Source organism: Sciurus carolinensis, chromosome 5, assembly GCF_902686445.1.
Source record: "Sciurus carolinensis chromosome 5, mSciCar1.2, whole genome shotgun sequence".
Lineage (NCBI taxonomy): Eukaryota > Metazoa > Chordata > Mammalia > Rodentia > Sciuridae > Sciurus > Sciurus carolinensis.
The window spans coordinates 134,927,214-134,950,988 of NC_062217.1; the positions used below are offsets into that span (position 1 = coordinate 134,927,214).

General features: G+C 37.6%; 1 non-coding gene across 1 annotated transcript; it reads right to left on the minus strand.

Moving 5' to 3' along the window:
- Positions 1 to 4,350: 4,350 nt before the first annotated feature.
- Positions 4,351 to 4,459, minus strand: LOC124986030 (small nucleolar RNA SNORA3/SNORA45 family). The gene has a single exon (XR_007108940.1). It is a non-coding gene; the product is annotated as a small nucleolar RNA SNORA3/SNORA45 family (small nucleolar RNA).
- Between the last annotated feature and the right edge of the window lie 19,316 nt (positions 4,460 to 23,775).

The window sequence follows — 23,775 nt, forward strand, 5'->3', positions numbered from 1 at the left end:
GGTTTATTGTCTCCTTCATTTCAAGGATTTCCGTTTGGTTTTTTTTTTGAGAATCTCTATCTCTTTGTTGAAATGATCTTTTGCTTCCTGCAGGTGCTCTTTCAGCTTATCGGTATTATCATTCATTGCCTGCATTTGCTCTCTTATCTCATCCTTTGCTTTGCGAATCATGTATAATCTGAAGTTCTTTTCTGACATTTCTTCTACCATACTGTCATTGGATTCTATTACTATAGAATCTAGATTTGTTTGGATCATTTTCTTCCCTTGTTTTTTCATGTTGTTCATGTATCTTCCCCTCTAGCAGTGCAGATCTGGGGTATTGCAGATTTCCCCCTATAGGCTTATAGTGGCCCTGTAGGTTTCCAAAACCCTTTCTTTAAGGGGAGATCAATATTAGCAGTGCCCAAATCAGACACTATGCAATCCTAGACCAAATAGCCCCTATGGGGACAGTAACAAAATTGTCATAGTAAACAAAATGTGTTCAAATATTATCTTCGGTAAAACAAACAGGTTTGCAATAAGGTCTGCAGTTTCTAATGGAGGACAAAGAGGATGCAGAGGATGTAGAATGTGGCTGTTAATGGGATAAGAAAAGAATATACAGAAGTTCTAGAAAATAGAAAGTGTGAGAGTGTAATCAAAAGAAATCGATGTTAGCATGCAAAAAAGGGAGAAAGAGACTCTGAGGGAACAGGTAAACAAAAGGAAAAGAGAGCACGAAAAGTAAAGAAATAAAAACTTAAATTTTTTAAAAAGGAGAAAAAAGAAAATCTACTGTATATCAGTCATATACTAATGAAACCTCCCAGTGTTCAGTAGCCTGATGCATGAGAGGTACCTGATGCCTCCAGCAGGCGTCGCAGGATGGGATTTACCCCACCCAAAGATCGGAGCTACGGCTTCTAGTATTATCCAAGATGTCCGCTCTGGCTTCAAAATATGTTGGCAAATGGGGAGCTACAGCTCAGGGGTGGATGTGGTCAGCTGGAGGTCCTGGAGACGGGATGTGGTTGGTCTGGCAGGGGTCCTGGAGGTCCAGTGTGTTTGGTGTGATTGTGGGATCCTGGAGGCCGGGTGCAGTCAATTGGTCTGGGGCCCCGGTGCTAGGGCGCAGTTAGTTGGTCAGGGGGTCCTGACGGCAGGGAGCAGTCAGTCAATGTGAGGGTCCCAGAGACAGGGAGCGATCCGTCAGGCTGAGGGCTCCTGGAGACGGGGCTCAGTCAGCCCGGCCAGGGGTCCTACGGGGCCTGACTGTTGTCTCAAAATGGCGGCAGCCACATGTAATCAAACCTGCAGGTACTGTAACAGTGAACTTCCAGGCAACAGCCGGCAGCCGGTGCTCCACTAGCGGTCGGTGATCAGTTTGCTGACTGTTGTCGGATGATCGGGAGGTGAACCTCGTGTGTTGGGTGGTGGATAGGTGTAAGGCAGGCGATGGACAGGCGAGAGGCAGGCAAATGTCAGATGATAGACGCCTGACAGTGAGCAATCGAGAAACAGATATCCTCTGCTTGAAACCGGAGTTACAGAGTGACAAGGAACACAGCCTCCCTCTAGTCTGCCATCTTGGATCAGCCCCTTTAACAAAATTTAAAACTCATTTTATTGATCAGAATATATCTCAGTAAATATACTGCTACTTTTGGATGGACTATTTGTCATGGTTTAGTTCTTGAATGGTCTCCAAATGCCATATTTTTTTTTAATTGTACTAGGTGTTTAATGTGTAGGGAAAATATTTATTTTTTAGTGCTTACATTGTTTTGGAAAATGCCATATGTTAAAGGTTTGTTTGCCAGTTTGTGGTGCTCTTAAGAGATGATGCAAGCCCTTAGTATGTGGGTACAAGTGGGAGGAGGAAGTTATGTCCCTAAGGGCATGTCCTTGAATGGAATATTGGGACTTCGGCCTCTCTCTCTCTTTCTGCTTCCTAGACTCTATGAGGAGAGCAGCCTCCTTCACCATGCATTCCCACCATAATATACCATGCTGTCATAGGCTCAGAGCAATGTGACCAAGTGACCAGTGACTGAAACTTCAGAAACCCTGAGCCAAAATAAACCTTTTCTCCTTTTAAGTTACTTATTGTAGATATTTGTCACAGTGATGATATCACAGTGATATCAATTAGGTTAAATTGGCTGATAGTGTTGTTCAGTTTACTATATTCTTACTGATTTTCTGCAAACATATTCTATCAATTCTTAAAGAAGCTATTCTGACCAAAATTATATTTTTTTTCCTTATAGTTCTATCATTGCTATATTTATTCTGAAATTCTATTATTAGGTGGATAAACCTTTAGGAAAATTGTGTCCTCTTGACAAACTATGAAAGGCTTCTCTTCTTCCTTGGAAATTTTCTTTCTTCTGAAATTTCTTTGAATAGTGTTACATGGTGTATCTTCTTCAGTGCATTTCCTGTAGGCATGATATATTTGGTCTTGCTTGTCAAAACTTAGTTTATCCATCTCTGCCTTTCATTGGTGTGATTAGACCATTTGCATTTAGTATGATCAGTAATATGGTTTAGTTTAAATTTGCTGTTTGTTTTCTATTTTTCTCATCTGAACTTTGCCACCTCCCCAATTTTTTCCTGCTTTCTTATGGGTTGAATATATTTTATGAAATCCTTTTTATCTGTTCTGTCATCCACGTGCTGTGTTATTTCAGTGAATACTTGAGGATTTGCTGTGGACATGTACAACCCATCCCATTCAGCCTTCGAGACTCTGATGACACTGTGCTTCCATTTTTCTCCCCTCCCAGTCACTGGACTTTTGTTGTCATTTTACCTCCACAAATGTTAAAACCACCTCACACATTGCTACTTTCACTTTAAACAATCAGGAATCTTTTAAAGAGATTTAAAGTGAACTTTTAAAAAAATATTTCCACGCATTGTTACCACTTCCAGTGTTCTTTGGTTCCTTTGTGTAGATCCAGATTTCTATCTGGAATTATATTTCTTCCAGCTGAAAAATATTCTTTAACATTGGTTGAAGTGTAGTTCTGTTGATAATGGATTCTTTCAGCTTTTGTACGTCTAATGTGTTTTCAGTTTGCCTTAATTTTTGAAGGATATTTTCACTGGTTATAGAATGCTAGGTTGACATTTTTGGTTTTGCTTTTCTTTCAGTACTAAAAAAGATGTTATCGCCCCATTGTTCGTTTCTGCCTTAGAAATTCACTGCCCTATTATTTTTGTTTCTACTTATTTATCTTTATTTCTCTGGGTGCTTTCAAGATTTTTATTTTTATCATTGACTTTTAGGACTTAATGTGACATAGTGTAGTTTTGTTCATGTTTCTTGTGCATGAAGTTCTTGGAACTTCTTGGATTTGTAGGTTTACAATTTTATCAATTTGGAATGTTTTTGGTTATTATTTCTTTTAATATATTTTGTATACCTTTCTATCTCCTTTCCCCAGGGATTATCATTATTTGAGTATTTATTAGCTCTTGTGAAATTATCACACAACTCTGTGTTTTATTCATTTTTTTTCAATTTTTTTCCCTTTAGATATAATTTTGGGCATTTTCTTTTGATATGTCCTTAAATCACTAATCCTCCTCCCCCTTCTCCCAGTGGCAATTTGATGTTAAGCTCATTTAAGGGACTTTTAACCCAGTCACTTTAGTGTTCATCTATGGAAATTTTGACACTTTTTGTAATTCTGTGTTCCTGCTTGATATGATTATGCTTTCCTCTAGCTTATTGAATATATAAAATGTGATTATAATATTCATTCTAGAACTTTGCTATCATCTAATCATCTAATGCTATCATCTCTGTCATTCCTCAGTTTTATTTTTTAGTTCATCTTTCCCTCATTGGGGGCTGTTTTCTTGCTTTTTAGTGTGATTGTTATTTTTTGATTAAATACTTGGTATTGTAAATTTTATCTTGAATCTTGGACTTTTTTGTGTAGCTATACATTTTCTCAAAATTTGTTTTGGGATTCAATTAAATTACTTGTAAAAAGTTAATACTCTTGGTTCTTGCTTTTAATCTTTATTTGAAAGGAGCAGAGAGATCAGGATATAGCCTATGTCTAATTTCTCCACTATTAAGGTAAAATTCTTAGGAGTACTCGCTTGATGCCCTGTGAATCACAAGGTTAGTTGACTCAGAGACTTTGGTGGTACTGAACACCCTCTGGTAGTTTAGCAAGAAGGTAATGTATTTGGGAACTTATATATCCCAAAACACCTTTTATCTACCCTTACATGTTTTTCTTTTATTATTAAAAAAGCATTTATAGCATATTATGACCAGTACCTACTCCCAGATAGTCATGAGAAGAGAGACCAACCAACCCTAACTTTCAGGCACCAGGTAGGATATATTTCTGATTTGGCAAATCCTGGCAAGACAATACCAGCATATTCTCTTTGAGAACTTCAGCACATCAGGGCAAATGTTGTGTCAGGATGTGACACTAGACTCAGTATTTGATTAAAGTTTTTCTGAGGATGAATTCTACTATGGTTTGAAAAATACCTTTCATCAGAATCAGAAGGAATGATTCTATTGCTTCTAGCATCGAGTTTACTGCTAAAAATTCCAAACTCATTTTCTTTCTGACCCCTAGTGTGTGACTCGCTATTTCTTTCTGAAAACTTTTAGAATCTTCTCTTTATTTTCACTTTTCCAAAATTATAGTATGCTGAATCTAGGAGTATATTTAATTTTACCCAATCTCCTGGGTATTTGGTGAACCCTTTCAATCTGAAGCTCATGCTGTTTAGTTCTTGGGAATTTTCTTTAATTAGTTTACTGATAGTAATCTCCCATATGTTTTTCTGGAAATAATATCATTTGGAAGTCAGACCACCTAATCTAATCATTTTCTTCTTAGGGTAAAAATTCATATTTTCCATCTCTTTTCTTTTTGTTCTACTTTTTGTAATATTTTAAAACTTTTCTTCTAAAACTTTTATTACTTTTCTTTGTTTCTACTGTCATGTTTTCAACTTCCAACAATTCCTTTTCATGTTCACACTTTCTTCTTATTCCTTTTTTAAAAAATTGTGTGCCATTGTTTTTCTTTGATGGGTGCAATGTCTTCTCCCTTTCTGCCAGTTGTTCTTACCTGTTTGCGTGGTTTTTGGTTCTGAGTTCCATATTAGAAGAGGTCTCCCCATGTCAGATAGTCCTTGGTTGTTTACTCACATGGCATAAGAAGGAATCACAAGCTCTGAATATCTGGATACAGCTTCTGGACCAAAAGCTTCATTGTAGATTGATCAACTTGAATTACTTACCAAGAACCTCCAGAGTTAGCATTATTAGTGCTATACTCTTGGACTGGCTGGGTTGTCCAGAAAAGTCACTTCTTAACTTCTGCTAGATGGTGTGACTGGTAACCAGTGTTCTCTGGAGGCTCGGGAGAAAGAGGGTGGTCAGTATTTATTTTGCAGGCCTCCCTAATCCCTACTTTCTATGTGCTACTCTCTGCCCCTATCTGTGTATACTGCTCCCTGTTCACAGACAATCTCTTTCAATCTCCCCAGGTTTGGTGGGTGTGATACAGTTAAGACCTGCTGAAACAAGGAAGAGGTAATTTCCCAGTGGTCTGTGATCGGAAGTGGGATATGTATATATGTATTTATCTATCTGTAAGAATTTACTATGCACCAGGCACGGGTATACAAACTTTATACATCTTAATTTACCAAAAGGAAAAAAGTGTCAATGCTCCATTTTCCAGATGCAAGAACTAAAACTGAATGGTGAAATCGCTTGTCCAGACTTCTTAGTTAGGAAGTGGCCAGCTGGCTCATGCAGCCAGGCAGTTAGGTTCCTTAATGTGTCATCTTGACAATGTTGCACAGTCAGCTCCGGATCTGACAGTTACACAGCTTTGAAATGGTCCTCTGTTTCTTAGCCACCCCCACCATTGCACCCCACTTCCAGAGGTGATACCTGGTGCTGCCAATTCCTAGGCCTTTTGAAGATTCCATATTCTTATTTGGATTGTTTCCTGGCATTCCCTACTGGTGGCTTAGAACTGCCAAGACAGTTACCACTTGCCCATCTGCTTTCTAGCCTCCAGAATTAGAGGGTGGTTGTCTTCCCTCCTCTTCTCCCTGTCCTTTCTAGTTTATTCTTTTAAACAAAATCTCTTTGCTGTAGTTTAGTGGGCTTGTCAGAGAGGGCACAGTAGATGCCTGTGCTTGATCTGCCATCTGTACCTTGAGGTTTTGAGATGGAAGTTTACATCTCCCTGGTGAGCGCACAGACTTAATTTGATTCATAAGTTATAGAGAAATGAATATTTCATGCACCCCTAAATTCATGGCTAGATCTTATCCCATTTCATGTGCTCTAATGTGTACATATTCCTATTTCTTTGATGAATTCACATGTGTATTTCTGAAATATGGCCATTTTGGGGAGGTAGGAAGGTTTCTTATGAAGAAAGTGGCATTATCACCCTTCTCCTAACACACATGACTGAGTTCCTGATCTTATGGATATTAACCCCTGTGACTTCAACTTTTTCCTTAGTCATATCCCAAAGAAGGTTTCCCAGGCTGCTGGCACCCTTCTACCAATGGCTTGCTTGATATTATGAGCCTACAATATTAGTTGAGATATAATGCCCACTGTGTTTGAATATTTTTCTTCTTGTGGAGGTTTCTCATGTGCGACCCCCTTTTTTCCCAGTCTTGGTTACAGATCCTTGATACTCTCAGGTTCCTTCTCACACCACTGGTCCAAAAGGCCAAATGTGTGCTCATTTTTCCCTCAGTTATAGCCACTTATTGACTCTCCTGCTGAGTGGCAGGATATTCAGTGACAAGCTACTCAAGTCCTTACTGTCCCAGAGCTGGTAATCTAGCAGAGAAGACAAACACAGAACTCAATACCATAACGTGTAATAGGTGCTTTGATAGCAGTAAAAATAAAATGTGCTGGAAGGAGCAGAGGGAAGGAGTGATGAACTTTTCCTGGAGAGATGAGGGAAAGTTTCATAGACACTGTGACATGCACATCCGTTCTCAGGGGAAAGGACCAATGATCTAGGCCAAGGCAACAGTGTTAGCAAAGGTGGCAATGGTAAGGGAGAGAAGAGGGAGGGCAGTCTGTGAAGCAGTGTGAACATGTGTTGCTATTTTCCCACATGACAGAAGCACAGATACGACATGGGAAGGGATGGGATTACCCAGACAGAGAACAGACGGTTGGTTGAGCACAGTCCAGTATCTGTTTGAAGCTACACTCTGTGAGCACAGTCCAGTATCTGTTTGAAGCTACACTCCAGACTTTGCCTGGTTTTCAAACTTAGTTTTATTAGTTAGTGATGCTGCTGTGACCTTTAGCACATTGCTTAACCTTTTCCCAATTACTGTATCTGTAAATTGAGAGTGATTACGCAAGTTAAACCAACAGATTCATGTAAATCATTTGGCAAAGTGCATGACACACAGGTCACATGCTCAAACTTTTGCCCTAATTTTATCTGTCTATACAAATATCCACTTCTCTTTAGGTCCTCCTTTGTTCTGCAAAGAATTTGGTGGAATGAAAAAGGTAAACCCTCCCCTCTCAGGGAGGGGTTAATGAGTTCAGTTTGGAAATGACAGGTTTGCTATGGCTGTGGAATAACCAAGTAAGGATTGAAACAGAGATTTCAAAGATTTGGTTTCAGGAGCTCAAAGGAGAGGTCAGATACATATTTTGTGAGTTATAGATGAACTCAAGGGAGCAGTGAGATTAGAATAGGAGGAAGGTTGACAAGGCAGTAGACTGGGACATTATTACCTTGAAAAATACCTCCATTTCAAAATTGGAAGGGAGAGAGGAGAAATGAGGATGTCTGAGCTCAGGCTTCCAGCACAAAACACCACAGACTGGGTGGTTTGAACAACAGGAATTAATTTTCTCATGGTTTTGGAGGCTAGAAGTCTAAGATCAAGGTCTGTAGGGTCAGTTTCTGGTGAGTTCTCTCTTCCTGGCTTGGAGATGAACACTCTTTCACTGTGTCTTCACATGTGTGAATAAGGGAAGGGGGAGAATGAAGAAAGAGAGGGAGAGGGAGCAAGTTCTCGGGTGTCTCTCATACGATCACTAATCCTAACTGATCAAGACCCTGCCCTTCTGGCTTTGTTTTACCTTAATTGATTCTATAAAAGACTCTATCTCCATTATAGTCACTTGCACATATGGATTTGTGGAGGTGGGGAGCATAAATCAACCCATAACAGAAGATGACTTGGAAAGAAAGAAAAGTGAGGTGAAGAATGGGTGACAGGGAAACTGGGGGAAGAGAGGAGTTCAGGGAAATGCAAGCCAACACCATCAGAGATACAGTGAGTGATAATAATAGACAGCAGAGTTACAATGCATTGTGCAGCTGTCACAGGCAGGCCTTTTACACAGTTCCTTCACATCTCCTCATGCCGCCCTGTGACTGTCCTGTCAGACAGCTCCATTTTAGAGTTCAGGAAACTGAAGCTCACAGACATTGAGTAACCTGATGGTGCTCTTCCCAGCTGGTGAGCCGACAGCGGCTCTTCAAATAATGGGTCTCTGATCCTGAGGTTTGTGTCATCTCCACTATGCTCAGCTGCCTTTTTCTAGGGGAGATTGATGTAGGGAGAGGCCACTGGCTTGGAGGAGGTTCTAGGGGGTTAGAAGTGGTATGGAAATGAGAAGAGCAGGCTTCAGGCTATGAGTTGCATGAGGAGATGTGGGAATGTGACCTGGTAAATCTAGACATTATGAGGAATGTCTCTGCTCTTCGGTACGTCAGTTGGATACTCATGAAAAAGACGACGTCAAGTTCAAATAGCTCTAGGAAATCCAGCATTCTCTGTTCCCTAGTCTGATACTTATGTGTACCACTTCCAAGCTTATCTGATTCACCTGTCTCTTGTTCTAGCTGGATCTCTGGCCAAGGGTGCTGCATGGGTTCCAAATATAGGCAAATGCACCTGTGCTTTACACTGTCTGCTGTCACCAAGAGTCCCTACTTTGAACCCACACAAATTGATGGATTCCTTTTCTTCTTTTCTCCCCCACAACAGTCAATCCTGAGGTAGCATTCACAGGAGCCAGCATTAGCCCTGTCTGGTGTCAGCCAGCCTGGCAATACAGACTGGTTCCCGCCCCCCGCCCTTTTTTCCCCTGCTTTTCCCACCATGTCCCTCTGGCATGTTCCATGTACTTTCTAATAAGGTAACAGCACATAAAGCTCCAGCCCCAGGCTCATTTTCTTTTTGAAAATGAAGCTAAGACACCCAGACCATAACACCCCTTCCTCTGGAGATTCAAAGTGTGTATAAGCCTAATATGGTTTCTGAAAATTCTTCCAGGAACTTCTCTGCATAATCCAGAAGGCCCTAAACTTATTAAATTTTGAAGAGTCTATTTTTTTGTAAAAAATAATGTTACATTAATTCAATCCCCAGGATTATAGTGTTCACCGATTAGGTTTAGCTTCTATTGTCTATTTTCAAGGGTAGGAGTGAACAAATATTTTTATGTAAAGGGCAGATAGTAAATATTATAGTCTTTGCAGGTAATAAAGCCTCTGTCAGCACTACTCAGCTCTGTCATTATAGCACAAAACTTTAGGCATAGACAATGCATACACAAATAGGCATGATTGTGTTCCAATGAAACTTTATTTACAGGAACAGGGATGGTTGAATTTGGTTGGGGGCCATAGTTTGCTGACTCCTGTGAAGAGAAATGTAACTGTGAATGGAAAGAAGAAAGGAGATTGGTGACTGGTGAGGGAGGGACTACAGAACTGGAATGAGGAGAAAACACAAGGAAACTGAGCATGCTCTTCACTAACTGCTAAATGTCTCTCATCTTGCACCTCCTAAATTCCCCAATCTTGTCAGCAGAAATTCTACATGGAATATTACATCTCATCTTGCCAATCATTTGCTTTGCATTATCTAGGTAGGGTAGGTGTTTAGAGACCTTGGGTCCCCTGTCCTTGCACATAGAAACGGCATTTCCAGAGTTTCAGTCTTGTGACATCAAGGGTTAATAAAACCCTATCATTCTTGCCCATTGATGGCATCAATCTCATGGCTCTGCCACCTGAGCATACTGTTTGTCAGGATAATGCATCTAGGAAAGATCTATTGTGGCAGGCCAGATGGGAAAGGAGTATAAGCAGCTCTGCCTACCCCCAGCTGAGGTTGCAAATACCTGTAAACAACTTGCCTAGTGCAGAGCATCAAGTGTGTCCAGCATGTTTTAACTCCTCGCATTTTTCTTTCCATAGTCAAGATAATAGGAATATATCATTAGACTGATTCCATCTTAGACATATGAGGAATACAAAGAGGAGGAAGGCAGCAGGAGAGGAAAATTCACAGGCAGTCAATACCCACTAATGCCAGGTCCTTTGGCAGGCACTTTATATGCTAGCTCATGTAGTCCTGAGTCCATGAGTAAGTGTTATTGCTTTTATATTTCCTGACAACCAGAGAGGATGTCTGTCTTGCCCAAAGTTACATAGCTAGCACAAGAGGCAGCCAGAAATAAAATACCAGACAGACAGTACTAAAACCTATACAATTCTAACTACCTCAACCTGAGCCATGCCTCTGGCTTGGAAAGTTGCAAATGGAATCTGCATGGTACTCTGTTCAGTATCTTCCATGGGTGAAAAAAACATGTGATCCAGCTATCAAGAGTAGGCACACTCAGAAATTTAAGTGTGAAATGAACTCTCCTTCCAGTGGTTGTCTCAGAATATGAGAGAGGCTATGTCTTCATTCAGTGCCCACACTGGGATGCAGATGCTTGGGCTAGGAACACTTTTTGGCCTATATTCCACTTGTAGAACTAAAGAGTTAACAAAATTCAGGGTCTCTTGGTCCAAGTTGTAGGGGTGCCAGGCTAGCTCAGGTGCACGTAAGGGCCATGGAGTCAAGACCCCCAGACTCCAGGAGTTGGGTAAAAGCAGCCTTGTGGCGAGCAGCCTGCAAACTCATTTATTGCAGGAACAGGTATACATTTTATAAGTTTCTTGCTCAATTACAATGTACCATGGGGGATCAGACCACCAGGTTACTATACAAGTTTGCTTGGTAACACTAGGTCAACTTGGGGCAGTTGTTTACATTCCTAGGTGGTCAGAGTGGAATGCTCCTCTCTGCAAGTTTACATATTTGAGACATTAACTGCTGCGAGCCAAGAACTAGGATTTCTTCCAACACCAAGTAACTGGTTGAAAGTCCTGGGTTTGATATACTTAATAGGTAAGAAAAACGAGGGTGAGGGAAAGCTACCACATGACTCAATCCTGGATCTGCTCTATTTCAGACCTTACAGTGAAACAGTAGGTCTTGATCAGCCCATGGAATTCTACTGTTAAATAGGGCAGAGAGTGTTATCTTGGGGGCTTTGGTTTGATAAAGGACTTGAAAAATGAAGGTTATGATTTGGATAAGAAATAATAAGAAACATAATAGATTAATAGTCTAATGTCTTTATCCTTGACTTCTTTTTGGATATTTATCATTAGTGAGTAGAAATGTTATTGATTTTTGTTGTTGATTTTGTATCCTGTAACTTGAGTGAGTTCATTGATCAGTTCTAACCGTTTTTTAGGGTTTTCTTTATATAAGATAATGTAATATGCTTCTCTTTTTCTAAATTGCATTGAAGTACTTACTGTACAGTATGCATACAGGAAAATGCACATAATAATTTGAAAAATTAATAAATATATAATTTGGTGAATTAATAAAATATAATTTGATGAATTTTCTTAAACACAACACACTTAAATACCATTAACACAAAAGAAAAAAGCAGAAACTAACTAAAACCCAAGGATTTCTCTTGTGGTCTGTTGTGGTCACTGTTTCAATATTCTGATGTCTAATGGCATGCATTATATTACCCATTTCTTTATTCATATGAATAAAAATGCATATTGTGTATGTCTGACTTTTGTGTTTCATCATTATCTTTGTGATAGTTATACATGTTCTTCTATTGGGCTGTAGATTGCTCATTCTCATTACTGTGTTGTATTTCATTTTATTTTACTATTGATGGCCACTTGAGTATTTCTGTAATCAATATTCTAGCACATACCCCTTGAATATATATGTACCTAAATGATTTAACACGTAACACGTACACGTACACACACACACACATTTCTATTAGAACTATATTTAGAATTGGGATAGCTGTGTTGAGTATGCACATGTTATCCTTTGATCCTGCTTTCTAAAGTCTTTGTACCAGTGACCTCCCCATCAATAGTATATAAGTTCCAATTGTTTCATATCCTTAATCAAACTTGCAGTAGTCTATCTTTTTCATTTTAGATATCCTGGTGACTTATCCTGACATTGCATTATGAGTGATTTAGTGTTTTTTTTTTTTCTCTTATAAAAGCAGCATGGAATCTATCAAAATGTATAAATGCATTCTATTGTCATGTACAACTGATTAGAACAATTAAAATAAAATATTAAAAAAAGCAATATGGAGATTTCTCAAAAGACTAGAAATGGAACCACCAGCTATCTCACTTCTTGGCATTTATCCAAAAGAACTAAAATCAGCATATTATAGTGATAGCAGCACATCAGTGTTTATAGCAGCACAATTCACAATAGCCAAGTTATGGGAACAGCTCACTGTCTGTCAGCTGAATGTATAAAGAAAATGTGGTATCTATACACAATGAAGTTTTACTCAGCCATAAAGAAAAATGAAATTATGGCACTTGCTGGTAAATGGATAAAACTGAAGAACATTGTGCTAAGTGAAATAAGCCAGACTTAGAAATTCAAGGGTCAAATATTTTCTCTCACATGTGGAAGCTAAACCAAAATACAGGGAAAAATGCAGGGAGGATCCCATGAAAGTAGAACAGAAATCAGTGGAATGAATGAAGGAATTGAGGGGGAGGGGAGGGACAGGAAAAGGGAGGAATGGTTGAATGAAAGGGACCAAATTATGCTATGTACATATATGAATATACCACAGTGTACTTCACTTTTATGTATATGTACAAAACACTAATTTTAAAAAAAATACTATAAATGAACAGAAGGAAAACCAGTAGAAGAGAAGAAGAGGAATAGATGGAGAGAAGAGAGGACGGAAAGTGAAAGTACTGGGGTGTGAAGAGGACCAAATTATATTCCACGCATGTATAATTATGCCAAAATGAACCTTAATGTTATGTATAACTATAATGCACTAATAGCATAAATAATGTACTGTGGTATTATTCAGATGCCTTAAAATACATAGATCTGAAGTGTACAGTTTGATGAGCTTTCACAATTACATGCAGCCATGTATCACACAGTTATTAAGATACCTAATATTTGATCACCCCAGAAAGTTCCCTCTTATCCTTTTCCGCTTATCTGATTTCTTTGACACCAAGTTTTGCCTGTTCTGGAACTTCTGCTAAGGGGATAATACAACATATACTCTTGCGTCTGGATTCTTTTGTTAAGTGGAGTTGTTTTTGAGCTCCGTCCATGCTAGTGCCCATAGCAGTAGTGAGTTCCTTTTTATTGCTGAGTAACACTACTAGGTTTGAATAAACCTATGCTGGGTATCTGTTCTTATTCAGATGACCATTAGGATTCTTTCCAGTGTTTGGCTACTATGAATAAATATGCTATTGAATACATTCTTGAACAAGTCTGCATGTAAGCATATGTTTCCATTGTTCTTGGGCAAATAAACCTAGCAACAGAATAGATGGATCATAGAATAGGTGTATGTTTAACTTTGAAAGAAACTGGCCAACTGCTTTACAAGGTGATTGTATCATTTTGCACTTCCTTCAGTAATGCATGAGAATTTTGGTAACTGTATATCCTTGACATTCCACATCATCAGTTTTTTAAAAAAACTTTTATCATCTTAATGGCATATAATAATATCCTTTTGTTGTTTTAATTTGCATTTTCCACAATAATTAATATTACTGAGAACTTTATTGTGGTTGTTGGACATTTACATGTATTCCATCATGAAGTGTCCACAACTTTTGCCTATTTAAATCTTTATTCTTTACATTGGTTTCTCTATCTATATATACATTCTCTGGATCTGAGCTGTTTATTAGACATAAATGTTACAACAGTGTCTCTCTCAGGCTGTCACTTTCCTATTTTTCTTTGCAGTGTTTCTGATGACCATAGGTTTTAGATTTTAATAAGAACTAATTTATCAATTTTTCCCCTTAAAATTGATAGATTACTGCCTTTTGGACCTTTATCTAAGAAATCTTTGCCTTCTTCCATGCTAGAAAGACATTGTTTTGCTTTCTTCCAGAAGCTTTATGATTTTGGATTTTAAATTTAGGTCTTTGATCCACTTCAAAATAATTTTGTGTAAGTTATGAGTTAGAGATTAAGATCTATTTTCTTCTAAATAGATATGAACTGTCCTATTATCATGTGTGTTAAAAAGCTTTTCCTTTTCCCTCTATAATATATTAGTGTTTTTTTTTTCAACATTTACTTGAGGGCAAAAGTGTTTTTCCATTTTTGAACTCGATTTTGTTTCATTGATGTATTTGCCTATTATTTCTATCTTACATTCTCTTATTTTATAGTTTCATTATAAGGTTGATAGTGCCCAAAGTTCTCCACTTTTACTCTTATTATTTAGTTTAAAAATTTTTGGCTATTGTAGACATGGGGCTATGATGTTTATGAACTCCTTAAAAGCAGGATTGATTTCTAGCTGTGAGGACTATGGTTAGTGGACAGCCTCCAGCTATTGCTTTCTTTGGGGTTCACCTCAGCTTTTGAACTGAAATCATATTCTTCTTGAGACAGCCCTAGCCAATAAATACAGAAGGCAGAAGTAGCAGAGGTTACACTGTTCTTGGGGTAAACTTCAGCCAATGACTAAGCAAAGCAATCGTACAAAAGTTGAGAGATTTCTGCCTAACATGACCCTTTGCTCAGGAGCCCCACCCTGGGCTTGAACAGACTTCTTCATATTGGCATGGCCATTTGACTACTTCCTGGCCCAATCTCACCTCCTTGCTTTTGACCCACATGTTATTATCCAATACATCTTTTGCACTTCAATCTCCAACCCACTGTCTGTTTTCTAACAGACTCTGTTTGTTCCTACAGAGAAAGCCGTATGAGGAAGTTCTGTGACTGGATCACTGCCCCACAGTCAATGAGACCTCATTCAAGATGGTAGATGAAGCCTGGACAGCTTTGCACACAGTAGTGCCCAATTCCTCAAACTTCTCTGTGGGAGCTTGAAAGAATGCCTCAGTGTAGGAATATGAACTGATTAGTGTGTTGATCCAGGTGTTCAGAACCCATGGGGGAATTGATAAATATTAGGATTATGAAATTGGGTGGTTGTTACTAAATTTTGTGGATTCCTATAAAAAAATGAAAAACTGAGAGAAATTAAAAAAGCAATTGAACATTAATGTCAGAGTCATACAGTCTTTTTGGCAGCTTGCAAGAAACCCTCATTTCAAGGAATGGATAAGAAAAAGATGAAAATAAAACCTAAGATCTAATAGAGTGACTGTATTTCCAAGATGGCTGAATATTCAGTTAACGCAGATTTCTGATGCCAATGTCAGGACACTGATTAGGAGAACCTGGGACTCTGACATATAGGATGGGACACTCTGAATGTATTTCCCTGAATAATTGGATTCCCCAGATTTCTTTTCTCTTCTTAGTTTTCAGAAAAGCTCTGGTGCTCTCCTTTGAAAGTTGTTGCTCCCCAATCCAATATGGGATTGTAATAAGGGAACAGTTACCTCCTCAGAAATTGACTCACTTCCTATCCTGACTGCCAGGCCTATAACCAGCACTGACTTGTACCACAATCCAGTAGGGAATGTATTGGGCATTAGGAAAGAAGGAAAATTTCTACAACAATGGGAATCATATGACCTGGTTAGGGGTTGCAGGAATATCTGCAGGACTGGGTTCTGAATGTGTTCAATCAAAGGAGTCAGAGGAAATATTTGGTAAGGGATACAGGGTTTAATTTCCAGGATAGAACATATGAGTTGGTGCAACTCCTTTTAAGGGAACTCCTAAGAGTCTGGAACAAAACAATTTTCTACAGCAAATGATATTGAAATGCCTGAATTTCTGTGGCAGATGGTACGGGAAGGGATTAAAGGGATGAGGGAAGTGGGCATGCTGCAGTGGATGTATTTCCTGAGGCTAAAAGACCACTAGAAGATTAAATTCTGTGGGAAAGCCTTGGGGTGCATATTCATGAAGGTCATTGGGAATGCACTGGTGAGAGGCATACTAGCATCCCTAAGAAGTTCAGATACTGCTCTCTGCAGGCCAGGGCTAATAGAGAGGCTGTCACAGAATTCAGCTTATAATAACCATGGGAATTAGAGCCCTTCCCCTCCCCACAAAGCAGCAGATTCCTGGTGATATTTAACCATCAGAGGCAGATGGGTGGGGTGGTATAAATGCTGCAAGCTTGGAGGAGCAGTGAAACAACCTGGCCTACCTAAATTTGTGGGTTAGTACAACATTACATCTCCAGGATCAAAATAGTTGGGCAGTCAAACAGAATCTTGCCTCACCTCTATAATCAGAAGAAGTCAAGACCAGAGAAGCTGGAGTCTGAGGGTGGTTGCTCTGATTAAAAAACAAAAACAAAACAAATATTTTCTAAGTTTCTGTAGAGTCAGTTTTAGGACCTAAGACCTTTTGTTTATTGAAGGGGTGGTCAGAACACCAGGGGAAGGGCCATAAAACAGTACAAGTAGTCACTATACTCAACCCTATGTCCTTCCCAAAGCTATTTCTTCTAGTGACTATACACTGGGAAAGGAAACTACCCAGGCATTGTGGAGGATTTTGAAGAAGGGCCTAAGTTGAAATTGATACCTCAAGATCCAAAACCTCATCATAGCTTCCTTTAGAATAGGAGCATCCACTACAAAAGAGGTATTAAGCACCAATTAGAACAAAACCACCCAGTCAGCCGATGTTAGTTTTATTTACAGTCACCATAGTACTGGAACAATGGACACATACCAGAGATGATGCTATACAAATCTAACATGACCATCCAGCTACTGCCTCCTCTGAATGTCCAACCTGCCAGCAATGAAGACCTATGCTTACACCTGGGATGGCACTGTTCCTTGAGGAGATCAATTGCCCACTTGATGGCAAATTGACGACATTGATCCCTTCTATTCTGGAAATCCAGAACTTTATTCTTCTAGGAGTAGACATTTGTTCTGGTTTTGGGTTTGTCTTTCTGACCATGCATCTTGGCCAGTTGTTCATGGAATCCCACAGAACATAGCATCAGAGAGCCATCTTTATGGTGAAGGAGATATGGGTGTGGACCCCTGACCATGTGACTCACTGGGAGCATCATGCATATTGTCACTCTGAACCTGTCAGCCTGATTGTTGGAATGACTTGTTGAAGGCACAGTTGAAATAGCAGTTCAAGAGAAAAATCTTGCACTGATGGGAACCATCCTTCAGAAAGTGGTGTATGCATTAAAATAGAAACGGATGTAACTTCAATAGGAACAATATGTAAATCTGAGAAATAGAAGGTGGCAACAGGAGAGGCCCTTGTTGACATCATTGCTGATGACTTACTGGAGGAGTTTGTACTTCACATGTGGAATCTTGAGCTCTGTAGGGTTAGAGGTCATGGTCCCTCAAAGGAATACGTGTTTCACCAGCATGGTTCAATAAGTAAAAATTATGGATGCTATATGAATCCTGTGGATGACCTGGGTCCAGAAATCCGGAGGTGAGAAGCAAGTCACTATCTAGTAGTTGATTCTAATCAGCAAGGAAGTTAAGACTCCGGTCATCAGTACCAATGACACTTGAGGGTGAAAGAATTTGTATTGGATAGGATAAAAGGGAGCTAAGGTGTGCTAATTACAACCTTCACACCAAGCTGAGCAATGAAGTCTGTGGTTCATCCTACTCCCCTTCTAAACTTCCCCATGGGAAGACAGGCTCATCAGAGGACTGATGGAACTGCTCTCTGGACACATGGAAAAGAATCTGTATAACACGGCATTGGATGATGGTAGCCATGGAGGTGTGCTGCTCTGAGCCCCTGTGATGAAGAACTTCCCATCCAACTGACAAGATGTGGTTTCCTACAGGAGTTACTTGAGTGTATTTTAAAGTCAGGTTTATTGAGGTATAATGTCTACACAGCCAATTCAAACTTCAGTGTTTTAAGAAACGCCTTTAGTCATGTAACCACCAATGCAATCAAGATGTAGAACGTTTCTGTCACCTCAAGAAATTACCTCATGCCCTTTGAAATCAACTTTTCCCCACATCTCCATATCCTGACTACCACTGATCTGGTTTTTCTGTCCCTAGATTTGACTTAAAAATATATAAATGTAACCATAGAGTATGTGATCTTTTGATGCTGGGTTTTATCTCTTAGCATCATAATACATTAGATATTCATCTAGGATGATCTATCAGTATTTTTTTTCTTATTCTTTTTGATGAATTGTATATCATTGTATAATGAACCAGTTTATGTGTTTACCTGTAAAATGGCTTTGGGTGTTTGATGGCTTTGGGGATTATGAATAAAACCACTATAAACATTTGTTACTAGTTTTTGTGTGAAAATGTTTTCATTTCTCTTGGGCAAATGCCCAGAGATGGTATTGCAATGTTGTGTACTAAATGTATGTTTCACTTTAAAGGAAATGGTCAAATCATTTTCCAAAGTGAATATTCCATTTTGATCCCAACTAACAATGTATGAATGTTCTAGTTGTTTTATATCACCCCAGCATTTGGTACTATATTTGTTTTTGAAATGTTAGGCACTCTAAGGGGTGTATAGTGGCTATTCAGTGTTATGTCAACACAAATTTCCCAGTGATGGATAATGCTTAGTATCCCTCCATATTTATTTATCACTTGGATATCTATTTTCATAACTTGTCTGTTTAAATATCTCCTTCCTTTATATTGTGCTATTTGGTTTCTTACATTTGAGTTTTGAGAGTTCTTTTATAGATTCAATTCTTTTATCAGATCTCTGATTTGAAAATGTTTTCTCCTATTTTGCAGTTTGTCTGTTTTTAAATTAATAGAATCTGTTTTTCAGAGCAGTCTTAGGTTTACAGAAAATTGAACAGGTAGTACAGAGAGTTCTCATAAAATTCCATACTACCTTGCAGTTTCCTTGGTATGAATATCTTGCATTAATCTGATACATTTGTTAAAACTTGCCAACCAATATTTATACATTATTATTAAATAAAGTCTATAGGTTATATTAGGATTCACCCTAAGCTGTGTATTACATGGTTTTGACAAATACATGATGTCACATATGACATTTCAGTGTCACACAGAATAATTTCACTGCCCTAAAATCCCCTGTGTTCTACCTATTCCTTCTTTTGCCTCATCTTCCCTATCCCTGGAAATCACTGGTCTTTTTACTTCATCTATGGTTTCTTCCTTTTCTAAAATGCCTTGTAGTTGGAAACATGCAATATATAGTCTTTTCAGACTGATTATTTCACTAAGCAATACACATTGGGTTCTTTTGTATTTTGGGAACTTAATGACTCATTTATTTTATCACTGAATACTCCTCCATTGTATGAAACCATAATGGTTTCTGTCTATTCACCTTTTGAAGGACATCTTGGTTGATTCTAAGTGTTAGATTCATTTGTGCAGTTGCATGTCAATATACAGTTGTGTCACCCCCAGTTTTGAAGGATGCCTGTTGAATTACCTTTGATTCTTTTCAAAGATAGGTCTCTCTCTCTCTCTCTCTCTTTTTCTCTCTCTCTCTCTCTCTCTCTTTCTCTCTCTCATTCTATGTTTCTGGGCTGTCTATTCATCCCATTGATCTACTTGTCTGTTCTTTCACCAATAACATACTGTCTTTATTCATGTAATAAACTAAGTTTTGAGGTTGAGTAGTACCAATTCTTAGATTTTGCTCTTCTTTAGTATAATGTGGGTTTTTTTTTTTCTGGATCTTTTGTCCTTCTGTATAGGCCTTAGAATTATTTTATTAATATCCAAAAAATATCATTCTGATATTTTGATTGGAGTTGTTTTGAACCTGTATGTCAAGTTGGGAGGAACTGTCATCTTAACAATGTAGATTCTTCATTTGTATGGACATGGACTATGGAACTATTTATTTATACCTTTGATCTCTTCCATTGGTTTTTTTTTTTTTTTGCGGTACTGGGGATTGAACCCAGGGCCTTGTGCTTGCGAGGCAAACACGCTACCAACTGAGCTATGTCCCCAGCCCTCTTCCATTGGTTTTGTAATTTTGTTTGTGTAGACATTATAGATATTTTAGTAGATTTATCCCAAAGTCCTTTGTTTTGTTTGGTGCTAATATAATTTAATTTAAAATTCAAGTTGTTTTTGCTTTTTATATAGAAAAGCAATTGACTTTTGTATATTAATCTGGTATTCTGCACTTTCCTATAATAGTTTATTAATTCCAGAAGTTTCTTTTTCTTATTGAGTCTTTGAGATTTTCTACATAAACAATAATTTGTGAACTTGTACAATTTTGTTTCTTCCTTCCCAATTTGTATGACTTTTATTTACTTGTTATATTGATTGGCTAGGATCTGGATAGGAATATGATACCAAAGAGGAGTTGTGAGAGAGGGCATCCTTTCCTTCTTCCTAATTTTAATGAGAAATTATCTAGTTTCTATTAAGATGTAAGTTTGTTGTAGATTTTCATTATCAAGTTGAAGAAGCTCCCATCTATTCCTAGTTTTCTGAGAGTTTTTAACATGAATAGGTCTAGGACTTTATCAAATGCTTTTTCTACAGTTTTAATATAATCATGATTTTTCTTCTTGAGCTTGTTGATGTGATTTATCCTGTCAATTAATACTTACAACATTAACATAGCCTCTTATACCTGGAATAAATTTCACGTGGTTGCCAGGCAAGGTGGCACACACCTGTAATCTCAGTGGCTCGGGAGGCTGAGGTAGGAGGATCCCAAGTTCAAAACCAGCCTTAGGAAAAGTGAGGTGCTAAGCAACTCATTGAGACCCTGTCTCTAAATAAAATACAAAATAGGGCAGGGGATGTGGCTCAGTGATCCAGTGCCCCTGAGTTCAATCCCTGGTACCCTATTCTACCAAAATTCCACATGGTTGTGGTGCATTGTTCAGTTATACATTGTTGGATCCAATTTGCTGATGACTTTGTTGAGGATGTTTGCATGCATGTTTATGAGGGATACTGGTCTGTAGTTCTGTAATGTCAACCTGGTTTGGTGTTAGGGTCATTCTGGCTCCAAAGAATAGGTATTCCTTCTGCTTCTATATTCTGAAAGAGATTGTAGAGAATTGGTATCATTTCCTCTTGAAATATTTGGTAGAATTTACCAGTAAAACATTTAGGTTTGGTCCTTTCAGTTCTGGAAATTTGTTAATCATTGATTGAAATTATTTAATAGTTTTATGACTATTCAGATTATGTCTCCTTGTGTAAATTTTAAGAGATCATGTATTTCTAAGAATTAGCCCATTTCATTTATGACATCAAATTTGTGAACAGGACTATTCATAATATTGCTTTTTAATTTCTTATTAGTTTGTTGTCTGTGGGATCAGTAATGATGTCATTTCCTTCATTTATGATATTAAGAATTTATCTTTCCTTTTTTTTGTGGTTAGTTTGACTGAGTTTATACATTTTATTGTTAACTTCAGATAATCCAGGTTTTGTTTTTTAAAATTTTCTCTATTATGTTGCAGTCTTCAATTCCACTGATTTCTATTTCCAATCTTATTATTTCTTTTCTTCTGCTTGCTCTACGTTTTCATTGCTCTTCTTCTCTGGTTGACTAAAATCTTAGCTTATCGATTTTAGTTCTTTGTTTCTGATAGATGCACTTAATAGTATAAATTTTCCTCTAAGCACTGTTTTTCCTGCTAACACACATTTTGATAAGTTGCATTTTTATTTTCATTTAGTTCAAAAGTTTTTACATTTCTCTTGAGATATCTTCTTTGAACATGCTATTAGAAATTCATTGTTTAATCTCCAAACACTTGGGATTACCCAACTGTCTTTCTATTATTGATCTCTAGTTTAATGCTCTGAAAGCAGATTTCACATGACTTCTATTCCTTTATGTGTTGATTTGTGCTTCATGGCCATGAACATACTCAATCTGATGACTGTTGAGAAGCATGTGTGTTCTTCTGTTATTGGATGGAGCAGTCTATAAATGTCAATGAATCTAGTTGATACTGGATTTTCTCTGTAAAATCTCTGTTCTACTGATTTTCTATCAGCTAATCATTCATTAATGATAGAAGTGTGCTGAAGTCTACAACTCTAACAGTAGACCTGTCTATTTCTCCATGTAGTTCTAACAATTGTTACCATATGTATTTTGACCTGCTTTTTGTTTCTGGGCTCACTGTTCTGATTCATTAATGTATGTGTTTGCCCTTCCACCAATACCAGGCTGTCTTGATTACTGTAGGTTTGCAGTAAACCTTGAAACAGGATGGTATAATTTATCAACTTTGTTTTTCTTTTTCATAATTGACTTATTACTTTTTTCATATTACAATCAGATTGCTGATTTCTTAAAAACAAAAATCAAACAAATAGTCTACCTGGAATTTTTATTGGTATTACTCTAAATTCATAGAACAATTTGAAGGGAAATGATAACTCCAAAATACTGAAACTTCCAGCCTTGTCTAAAAGTATGTTCTTCCATTTACTAAGAACTTATGATATTTATCATCAGTATTTTATAATGTTCACCCTACATATTTTGCACTTATCTTCTTAGATTTACACCTAAGTGTTTTATATTTTTGTGTGATTTTGTCATTTTAATTTCCATTGATTTATTGCTGGACTTTTTTTTCCATTGCTTTTTTATTCTATGATCTTGCTAAAGTCACTTCTTATTCCTATGAGCTTTTCTTGGTAAAATTCTTTTGAATTTTTATGTAGGTAATCATATCTTCATTACAATGAAAAAAGCTTTGCTTTTTCCCTTTAGCTTATTATGTTGTTATGGTTTTTCTTGCCTTAATACACTAGCTATGTCACCTAGTATGATGTTAAATAGAAGCAATGACAGTGGTTGTCCTTGCCTTTCACCTAAACTTGGTGGGGGAACATTCAGCCTCCTGTCTTTCACCACTAAATGTGTATTTTGTGTGCGTGTATGTGTATGTGTGAGTATGTGTGTGTGGTGTGTGTGTGAAATCTGCATTTGATCAACTTCTGTATCTCTTTCATAATATTTTTTTCATTAGTCTATTTACATGGCAAATTACATTGATGGATTTTCTGACCATGAACCCACTTCCACTTGCAAGATAAATCATGTTTGGTCATGTGGATTTTTCATTGCTAGATTATTATTATTATTTGCTAACATGGTTTGAAAATTTGGGGGAAAACTAGTCTATTGTTTTCTTTTTCTTAACATATAGTTTCTGAATTTGGTATTAGTATAATTCTGGTCATATAAATGAGTATTCCATCTTTTGTTTTCTGGAAACATTTATATAGAACTGGTATTATTTCTTCCTTAAAGAGTGGGTAAGAATTCACCAGTGAAGCCTTATGGACCTAACTGTTTATAACTTTCTTTGTAGGAAGATTTATAATTACAGATTCCATTTCTTTCAAATACTATTTTTGTTATTTTATTTTACTATTTTTATTATTTATTTATTTATTTAGTAGGCTGCTTTAGACTTTATAAGACTACCTGTATCTATTTTTTGAG